This window comes from Lepidothrix coronata, unplaced genomic scaffold, assembly GCF_001604755.1.
Source record: "Lepidothrix coronata isolate B3197 unplaced genomic scaffold, Lepidothrix_coronata-1.0 Scaffold1, whole genome shotgun sequence".
NCBI classification, from domain to species: Eukaryota; Metazoa; Chordata; class Aves; order Passeriformes; family Pipridae; genus Lepidothrix; species Lepidothrix coronata.
Genome location: NW_016690181.1, coordinates 16,030,051 through 16,041,597, shown reverse-complemented (window position 1 = coordinate 16,041,597; position 11,547 = coordinate 16,030,051).

Genomic DNA, 11,547 nt, shown 5'->3' with positions numbered 1-11,547 from the left:
TCCAGGGAACCGACCACCACGCTCACTGGTTGCTGCTCAGGACCTCAGGTGCGTTTGCCTGGTGAAAGGAGAACAATTTAATTTAAAATGTACTAATATCTCACAGCCAACTGCCTATGAAAAAGGAATGCTGTTACAGGATTCCTGCCTTGTATGAGGCACTGGATCAGTAAAACCAGGTCCCTTTCTATTAAAAACAAAGTAGAAAAAAATACAACTAACAAGGTGGGTGCATAAAAGGATTTTCCCCTACAGCTGACACTGAATCTAAATTAAACTAAATTGTTCTCATAATTTGAAACCTCTGGTTTCTCCATAATTACAGTGTTGTGAAATGAGCAGGAACAGCTAATATATACCCACAGGGAAAAATTACATTTAGTGACCCTATAATGATCCAGGATGAAGAAGATGCAATAAAGGAACCCACAGCATTCACTAATGAATAAGGCCAGTAAGAAAGGAGGAAGCTAGACTTAATGAATGTATATAGGATTTTGATGTAGAAGCTGCAGGCAGAAGGAGTCAACAGTCGTATTCCAGCAATGGTCTATTAAAAACGAACCATTCTGCTAAATACTAATCTTGGCCTCATCTGATTTTAGAGTGACTGCTTCCATCTGTTTTTCCCTTGCACCACTGAACGGTCTTTCTGTTGACCATCAAAATTAAAACAATCTCTCAGTGATACTGTGTTCTCCACTTTTTGTCTGTTATTATTCTGGGCCTCTTAAGTGCTTTTAAAAAAAAAAAAGTATAAGCAAACCACTAACACAGGTGATTATGGAAAATTATAGAATGTTAGAAGGAAATTCCTGTCCTACACACACTCTTCCCTTGTTTCTTTCTCCCAATTCTTTGCTCCTTGGAGAATGAGAATATACATATCAGTAGGTCAAGAGAAGGCAAAAATCCTTCAAAGCCTGTGTTAAGGTCTTGCTCAGATAACGCAGTCTTAACCCATGCACATCATGGTCCAAACATGTCTAGCATGTTTACAAACACTCCGTCCCTGTCTCCATAAAGCTTATCTGACAATCTACATAGGGTTCAAATCACAGTTTTACAGCGGGAAGAGTTTGTCTAGTTAACACAGTGCTCTGGCTAAAGCCCAGTGTGAGGGGTCCCTCTTGGGAAAGGCGAGTTCCCCTTCGCTGACGTAGTTCGCACCAATTAAGTTGTGGTTGCACATTTGCACTCTACCAACGAAGAGTTTGATTTGTGTTCATGCTTTGACATGCAGATATGAAAGCAGAGAATAAGCTTTAGCCTGCTCCAGCATCATTAAAGAACACAATAGTCCATACATGCAAACTCTATCCTGCCTACTTAACACTCCTACCTTACAGGATTAAATATACACTTCCCTGTAGTGTATAATTGCATCTGGTATCAAAACCTGACACTGTATTTGAACTGTTTCATAAAATTTCAGAGAAGGGTGAGCATCATAGCTGCCATTTTCTTCCGTGAGAAACACTTCTCCTGCCCCTCAGGAACTAGGCATCTACTAGTGTTTTGAGCTGGTAGAAAAGATGAATTGTTCAGAAAGTAATATTCTAAAGAATTTTCGAAAAATTATAATATTTAGAAAATTATTCTTAGAAAATTTGAATTCTTCATTTAGTTTTCTGGCATTACAAACAGTATAATAGGCAGCAAACAACTAGATGATTGGCATTTTGGTTGTGCATTAAAAACTCCTCACTGATAAGTAAAGAGTGTAAGACTTTCCGTATAAAAGTTTCCAGCCCATATCTTTCTTGTACTCAGAGCTAACAACAGAAGTTAATAAATATCTCAGAGACTCATTTCATCTCACACCAATCTGCTAGATGAAGAATTGTGAAGCCATTTATTCTGCAAAATCCCATTAGTTTTTGATAAACTCTTTTGGACAAACGGTAATTTTGAATGATTCACCTGAACAAAATAACGTGCCCACACTTTCAAAATGCCATTGGGGTGAGGTCAGGCAGAGAATGAGTCTGCCAGGGTAAATGACTGCATTTGTCTCCTGTCAGAGTCCTTCTCTTTGGGCACAGAAAGTACATCCATAGGATTACTGGCTTGACAGAGATCAAGAAAATTGATTGATTTTTAATTTTCAGGAAGTTTTCAAAAATTTAGATTTATAGATCCTTTTAAAAAGCTTCAGATGCTCTGAGAGTACATGGGCCTGTGTGTGGATGGGGAAGTGCTCATCCCTGTAGGTTTTACTGATGTAGGAGAACCAAAGAACACCCTTCTGTCACTTATATGCTGCTACATTATATACAGTAGCAAACATTTGTGGAAGGAAACATACAGTACCTGGGTTTCAAAATACAACACAGTCCTTGGCGGAGACCCCTAATCCCTTGATGAGAGCTGCAAAACTTTTATGTTGAAACAGGCTTTCCAGAACAAAGGAACCACTACACCCTCCTGAAACACACTAATAAAACAAATCAAATGTATTTTTTTAAAATTCAACCTCACATTAGCCCTCCTCGGCAAATTTGCAAGTGATACAAGGGTACATGCTAAGGATATCAGTTGGGGCCCTGACAACAAGACAGCCAGTAACAACTGCTACTCCAACCATGGGTAGCACCTGGTCTGCAGATAATGTAATGAATACAACCCTCCCATGGTCCTTGGGTCCATTCCTCCTTGACCTTTTCCCTCAGGGAGCAACAGTCCAGCCTCAGTCAGCTCCAAGCCTCTTGTGCTCCAGGTTTCAAGAATCCATCTTGCTTATGCTTTCAAGAAGCTCTACTCTGGCTCCAACTGGGACAACCAGGAAGCTTCCTCACCAGTTCAGGACCACCCTCTAGGGAATGACAACCTTCCTTGTCTGATCTGATGTACTAGTCCCAAACCTAGCACCGAGGAAACTTGAATTAACACTCAGTTACTGCACTGCTGACATTGTAGTGTAGCTGTGCATGAGGTGATGTTTCCTTGGATCCAAACTGCAGGACAGAGATGATCATCGGTTATCCTCAAGCTTAGATCCTGCTTTCATTACATAACTCAAATTCTGCATGGAAAGAACTAAGACAAGACCCATTTCTCCAAGTAGCTGCTTAAGTTATGAAAGCTGAGACCTAGTGGAGGTTCAGAGAGATGGGTATCTTTTGCTCAGTCATAAGCACAAGAATTAATTTCGGACACAGGGACATAACATATATACAAGCAGTCAAACAAAAATGCATTGGATTGCCATTGGGAAATCTACACCATTCAGATGGATTTTGAAATGGTTATATGAAAGCCCTCTATGTGACTGGCACCAATTCAACATACTTCTCAGATGAAAGGATTTTATGTGATAACCTATAATGTTAGACCTATATCACAATTAAGGCTGCCATCAAAAAACATGAAGAGACAAGTGATTGTAATACCTGCATCACTTACATCACCCAGGAAAACTCTGATCACATGATGCAGACCCGCACCACAACATAACTCTGTTCCCACTGTCATTCACACTTTCCATGTAGTAATGCTTTAGGGCAGAAACCTTTGTGAACGAGCATTGCCAGAAGCTTAACAGACAGCATCATTTCTTTAGATGTCATTGCATTTCCAAGCTCCTAATTACTTAAATGCAATTTTAGCTTACTTTTATATTGTAAAGTTCAAAACTGAACAGTTCAGGGACACTAACCTTTTTCACAAAGGTAATTATGGGATAGTATCACAGAAAGCTGAAGAAATTAACTCCTCCCAAAAGCCTAATCAAGAAGGGTCAGTTAAACCTTTCAAGGGGCATTTAAGTGTTCTTTGGAGGAAGATCCACTCCACTGGTCTTCCCTTTTTCAATGAATAGAGCCCTTCTGCCTTTCCTCGGGTGAAGCATACGTCAATTTGCAGACTCTCCTTACAACAGCAAGATCTGGTCCTCGAGGCTTCCCTTGATCAGCTTGGTTTTTTGCAACCTGAAGGAACCAAAGACTGATGCAGTAAACTGAAGCATAGAATCATGGAACTGTTGGGGTTGGAAGGAACCTTTAAAAGTCATCTTGTCCAACGCATGGCCCACACTACCCCTGGCAGTGAACACAAATGATTGCTGCTGCCAGGAGATGGAATGGGTGAGCTGGCAGGACGGCCAGGAGGGGAGCATGGGACTCCCAGCTGATGGCAGGTGCAGAGGCTGGGACTGGTGCCATGGTGATATGGAAGGGAATCCTGGCATGGTCAGTAGTGTCAGGAGAGCTGTGTTGGAAGTGGACCCACTTACATCTGTTCTTGATCCATGTGTGGATGAACCCACCTCTGTGGGCTCCACACTATGAGCCAAACGGTACATGGGGCTGATTGCACCCCATCTGAAACCTCCCCCTCTTCCTCTGCGGTTCCTGCAGCCACACAAAGATGGGCAGCCACACATTTTGGTCTTGGACCTCTTGGTTTCAGGCATCCTTGGAACCTGCGGGCCTAAACTCAGCCAACTGCCTCACTCCCTGTACTTTTAAGGCCCAGAACAAACGGCAGCAAGATGGCTTGTGACATCAGGAGACCACTGTTACGGGGATGTATGTCATGAAATATGGCTGTTTGGGGACTGTGGCCTGAAAGAAGGGGAAGAGTTAGGGAGGTGAGGGCTCCGTTCCTGAAGATTGCTCTCCTGTGCCCTTCCGCTGCCCCTTCTTGTGCCTGGGCTCCAGCCCCTTCCTCATCCTGTGCCTGTGTTCCCCTGGACAAGATGATGGCAAGGGTGTTGCAGGAGGGTCAGGGATCCCCTCAAAGGCATTGAAATAGAGACTTGGTACAGCCCTTTAAAAGTGCATTTGGCCCTCTGCATCCAGGGATGTGAACATAATTTAACATGATAAGTATTAAAAGAGAAGGACCTTCCAAACTACTGCCTACAGATGTCAACAGGACTATTGCATCTGCCCTCCAAAAGTGGTTGTGCCTGTTTCTGTTCAAGACAGAAATTGGAAAACAGAGCTAGAAAATACACTTTCACTGTAACAAACAAGGTGTTGCACAAGTCTTTTCGCTTCAGGCGGCATGAGAGCAGCAGGACAAACTTGTCAAGCCCAGCTTTCAATTATCTATCCATTTCCTTTCCTTACCTCATGGGAAAGGTCACCAGAAACACACTAGGCTGACACTCTTGCAAATTGGTCCTGCTACTGCTAAACAACACCTTCACACACCCAACTGTCTAGTAGCTTTTTCATGTGTCAAAAACTAGTCTTGCTGTGCTGAGAGCTTACTGTCTTCATATTAAACTACAGCAAAATGTAATCACAGCACCGAGCTGGCTGAGTTTCTGTTCTTCTGAAAGCCAGCTGCTTACCAGAACGTCATTGCAAGATGTGTTCCCAGCCATCCAGTTCCCAGTTCTGCCTTGTTGCACCCACCCAGAGCTTTCTCTGAAACCTGCTTACGCTCACCCACTTCCCATTTATTGATGAGGAAGAAAGTGGATACTGTTGCAGAAGCACAACAGCAACTGAGGTTTCATACAGAACTTTTCACCAACAGATCTCAGAACTCATCACAACAGAGGCAACATATCTCCTCAGCTGTGAAATTGAGGCCCTAAGGTGATTTCCCGGCTAAATTAAAAAAAAAATTGCAGAACTCTGTTTCATTCAAGACCTACTCCCATATAGCTTCCATTAAATACTGCTACAAAAATTAGTTACAAGTTTTAGAAAACATTGTTGCCTCAGTTACAAACTCCACTAATTTCCAAGAAAACTGGTAATGCAAAAATATGTTGGTAAAAAAAAGAGCAAAGGTTGAACAAGATTTGCATCTTTGTTATTTATGTGCTTTAATATGTATAACTTGGGAAGTTAGGGGCTACTTTGCTTCCAGAAATGAAAGTATGTATTTGTTAGGGCTTGTATCTTCATGCTGTACAGTAACACATGAGGAATTGGTTGGAACGCACACAATTCCTGGTTTTTCACTTAATTAACAAATGCATTCCATAGCCTCACATGATCCGTATTTTCCACAAATATTAAGCTTGACTGACTAACTGATAAATGTCTTCATCTGCTTTTAGCATCTGCATGCTGCAAGAACAGGTTTCTCTGGCATTCCATACCTCTCCCGAAGTGACACTGTTTCTACGGCAACATTCACATTTATTAAGGCTGCATACAGTAGCACTGCTGAACTTGCGTGTCTGAAAGTGTAAGTGAGAACAGGCGTAGGAAAAACACCTGTTCTTACTTATGGAGTAGGCACACAAACCCCAGAATAATTGTATCTCATGTTAAGGATGCACTAACATAGTCTTACCTGCTTTAAAATACAAGCACTAGAGTATGGACAGGTCAAATACCTTAAGGTCTTAATAGGTTATTTTCTTGCACCTTTGTAAAAGAAAGTTTTATATGGCATTAAAAAAAAATATCTCATATAGGAATCCAAGGCAGTTTCTCATAATCTGAGCGAAAGGGGAATCCCTTTTCCATGATGGAAACATTTACATTATGTAAGTAAACCACAAGAAAGAAAATGTCACCTTTGTCAATCACCTTGTTGGTTTCTACATGCCAGAAATTTAGCCAAGAGACAGACATTTGTTTTATTGGGCAGTACAGGATGGCACAGGGAGCCAGCTACCACGTTTAGGACGAAATAGCTCTTCTGAGACAACCTCTACTGAGTCCATGCTGGATGAACCAGAAAAGCAGAATGCTCCTGCAGTGGGGTTTTTACTGGCAGGTAGGTGCTATCTGAGCAGGTAAACACTTGCCTGAATGCAGCCTAGTAAACTGGGGAAGACTGGATTTATAGAAATAGGGGGTTTAGGAGTGGGTGCAGTCAGCAGGACTCTCCCTAGGCACAGGTGTAGGACCCTGCAGACAGTAATATCTGCTTTGCTGCATGTGCCTCAAGTTATAGATTCAAGCTGCCTTCTCTTCTTCTCCCTCAAGCTCAATCATGGATGAAGGGATACAGGATCCTTGAGGATGACAACATTTCAAAGAACCATAGCTATTGCAGAATAAGAATTCACTCTTTCTCCTTAGGAAAATAATACATACGGATCTAATTGTAAGGAGCCAGTGAACACCATCACTTTCTACACGATGACAACCTCAGCTGTACTAACCAAATAAACTGGGACACTTGCCTTACAGGTTGGTATCAGATCTGTGCGTAACATATAATTAAGTGGGCTATTTCAAGCTGCAGTTTTCAGATATTATAATATTGTAAACAAGTAGAGATGTTGCTTAGAGCCCTAACAGACCGAAGCCCAGAGCATAACTCCCATCTGGTACAAGGAACTGTACCTTTGGTCTCTTGACAAGATGCCTCGTGACACTGAGTAGCATCTTACTGACAGGCACAGGAACAGCCTGAGTGATGTCCATGCATGGGATAATGCCAGCTACTTCTCCACCAGCAGCCACTGACTGAGGTAGGAAAGACAGAGATTAGTTAATGCTTGAAGTGAAGCTCAAGAAGACACCAACTTGGAGATAGCTTTGATTGGGTCTGACCTGTTGCCTTTCTGGTACCATTTGTCCAGGCTCAGTCTTACCTAGGAATGAAGCTGTCGCCAGGTCCTGGTCCCACGTGCACATCACACATACAGACCTAACTGCTGGAGGTCCTGGCAGCCACCTTGCAAGTGAGGCACCAAGACAGTGCCCTGGTTCACAATTTCAGCCCAGTCCCACCAGGAGAAAACTGAATTAAGGTCAAGTGCATACCACAAGACTATTATAGGTACAAATCAGATTCACACCTAAACCCATGCACTAAAACAAATGAACCCAGGGTTTTTCACAGTGCCCACAGGTCCCACATCCTTTAGTTTTACAGGTAAAAAAGGGAGAACCCTGCAACCAGCTGGGACACCTCTGAAGTGACAATGCTACTCTCCAGAGTTTGAAGGGGCTTATGCAGTCTTATACCATTCATCCACCATTCCTGGACCCAAAAAAGAATTTCTGCTAAGTGGTGTATGCTTCTGCACATAAACAACCCTCCCATGTGTTTCAGTCATAGCTCAAAGAGGAAACTGGCCCATTTGCACCAATGAATTCAGTGGAGATTGGAAAAATCACAGAATTTCATTTGAAAAACAATTAAAAGCAGGGACACCTATGCAACACATCATGGTAGTTCTGGACAGGTCATGTAGAGATCTACCATTGTCAGTGACAAGTATTTAAAATCAAGGAAGGAAAAAATGAAAGTACATGGGAAATCACATCTAAGTGAAATTTCTACAAAGTAATAAAACATTTACATATAGCTTAAGAACAACCCAGTGGAAGTAATTCTTTATTCTTTTATCTGAATATGAGTGACAGAAATTATTCAGAAAGATCAGGTTAAAAACTCGTTACTGCATTTTGAAATTCAAATGGTCATTTCTGTAAAAGAAAATGGTTTTCTAACCTTTTCAAATATGTATGTTAGTTGTCATCTCCAAACTTTGAAAGTGATTGAAATTAGGAGCATGATAAAATTCTTACAACTCTTTCTGGTACAGTAAAACCTCAGAAAAAGAAGAGACCACATTTTAAATGAAAAGATGCTCGTGTGAACACCTCTTGTAGAAGACTAGACCTTTGATCAGGTATTAGAGAAAAAACATGAAACATCAAATCTGAAAAACACTGTGAATAAGATGTAGGAACAGTGAGACCCACTAATACTACTTTTGTGTTGGGGCCAGGATAACAATAGGCTTAGCATGTTCTGCTTCCCCTAAATGAAATTCCAGTGAAAGAGAGAGCAAAATAGGCACTTGCAAGCTACAGAAACTGCAGATTTTACACCTATCCAAAGTAACTGGTTTTTACTGCCCCCAATAACTCAATTATAAAATGTCTACATTTTTTATATAGATATATAAAATATTTATATTTTATAACCAAATTATGAAATGTCTGCAATCTATAGCTATAAGAATTATGTCAACCTTTCAAAACAAAAAAGTCACATTTTGGCAGAAACTCCATTCTATTCTTGACAATTGTGGATTCCTCTGATGAAATATACTGCACTGATGAAATAAAAAATGGTAGAGTTTAGAAAAGGTTAAAAATCACAAGCCATAGAATACACACAAAAAAAAAATCAGGAGAAATATCTAGTGAAATACAAGGGATATTTACGGCTTTGCTCAAACAGAAAATGGCCTAGATTAGTATTACAAATGTACAGGCAAAGTTAGAATTTCTTATAATACACCTATATCCCTTTCTTAATGAACTTGTTATCACGTCTTTCAAGCAGGAGATCCTCCCTAGGCCAGCTGTTTACAGCCAAATCTCTCTCACTGTGCTTCAGAACAGTAAAATCTCCAGAGAGAAGGCAGTGTTCGAACAGATGTACTGTATTAGTAATCTGAGCTGTGAATCGCTGTGCACTGCTTACACTTAGCTAGGCAACCTAAAAATACACAAAAAACAACTGAAAGTGACCCCAAGAGTGGGCCAAAATTACTCTGTACTGCTTATATGATGAAAATTGCAGCAGATCCCTGTAGCAGATCCTTTACTTTCTTCCTTAACAGTTAAAAAAATCCAAACCGAAAAAACACCCTACCAAAATTTATCCGTTGCAAGACAGCACCCCCTGGTGTAGCAACGCGTGAAAACCTGAATGAATTTGTAAAACACCTTAACTTTGTGATGGAGTGCAGCTAACTAGCAGGGTTAACTGACTGGGTCTTTCCTCGACACTCCAGCTGCAGTTCTGTGCTGAAAAGTGCACGATACAGAGCAAACACTCCTCACACAAGCCTTCACATTTCTCAGAGGTGCATAAAGCTGCCTCTACAGAACCACTGACAAATTTTTCTGAACATCAGTGTACAAATTAAGTTTCTCTGTGGCCTGACTTTTTTTTTTTTTACATTACCTATAAAATTTCTATGAATCCAATCTTCCTAATCATGCTTTCTTGGGATGAGTCCTTCCTCTTCCAGATAATTGAGAGTTGCCTACATCACGCCTGTCATCAAATGGACATTCCTGCTTTTCATGTTATCACTAAATAAGACAAATATAAATTCTCATGAGGCCCTGAATAAAGAAACCTGGCCCTGACTCACAGCAGCAGGGACATCAGGAGGAGGGGCATAGGAGAGAACTGGCCTCCTGCTATGCCAGCACTGCATCCTACAATGACTTCATAAAACTTTTAATGGAAAACCAGCAAGCTTTCTTGCTCAATTTACTCCTCCTGGTAATTTATTCCTGTTCTTAACAAAGTTACTGAAATCAGAGCTGTGGAATAACACTACCTTAACCCAAGCACTGTGTATGCAATACACACTGGTGTGCAGAACACAGGTCATAGTAACCTCCTCGTACAAAGTTCTGAACAATTCAGCAGATCCACAGCTGTACAAGAGCTTTTACTGCAATGAAAAAGCTGCAAGTGGATCCTCAAGTGGGATAGTCTGTGCAAGATATTCCTTTGTATGCACAGAACCAGAATCAGTTCGCTACTGAGCAAAAGCTTAGGCAAAATATAATAGGAAAGATATAAAAAAGAAGGGAATTTCACCTCTGAAGTATAGACATGAAACACATATCTAATTTTTTTTAGTGTTCAGGCTACTGAAACAATCTACACCCTCAATGAAAACGTCTGTATAAAACCAATTCTGCAGGAGAGCTACTGAAACACGTGGCAGGTGGAAAATGAATCCTAAAGTCATGGTAGCTTCTGCCAAACAGGTGTTTTCATGTCCTTCCCTAAAATCCAGATAGCAAAAGATATCCTAAACAAAATTATGTGCCCCTCCCAGCTGACTAAGAGTCGCTTGAAATTCGGATGTCTGCACATGTCAGGATGTTTTTCTACTCTCCAATGAAGACAGCAGATTGTGACTGAAACAAGGGTTCGATAACAAATACTGTAAGTCATTCTCCTTCTCCAAAAATGTCCTTTCCTTGGCTGTGGTCAGCAAATCCATCTCATTCAAGCCAGTCAGTACACACACAGCTATGACTCAGTCTCTGTTAGTGTCTTTCTACTCACGGCATCTTCATGGAGAGATGAAACTACTCACTGGAGTCTTTACAGGATTTTCTCTTCTCTTGGTTTGGCTTAAAGTGATTGCAGAATGGGGTCCCTCACATGCACCTCCCCCAAGCAGCATACCAATATCCATGGAATTTCACAGGAGCTCACACACAACACACCTCTAGTGATTTTCTCCCATCACCACCCTCCACCCCCAAATTACGAGGTACAAAGCAGTTAAGATCACAATCTGATTATGTCTACTACATCCTCGTGAATCTGGCATAACTTCCCAGAACAGAATACAACTGCTGTGGGATCATGCAGACACATAACTACATTACCGAGGCAGATCTGCCCACCCAGAGCTTCAGCTCTTGCTGGTATCATGTTGTGAATGAGCTGGAGCTTTCATTAAAAAGCAAAATAATGGCAGAGTGAAAAAGGGATTTCAAAACATGCAAAACAAACAGGTAATTCAGCAAAACCACAATGCACTATCTTACTGATTTACTGTCTCTAACATCTGCTGGAATACAAGAGCTGGATACCCTCACAATAGCAGGTGAAGGCTTTTAAAAT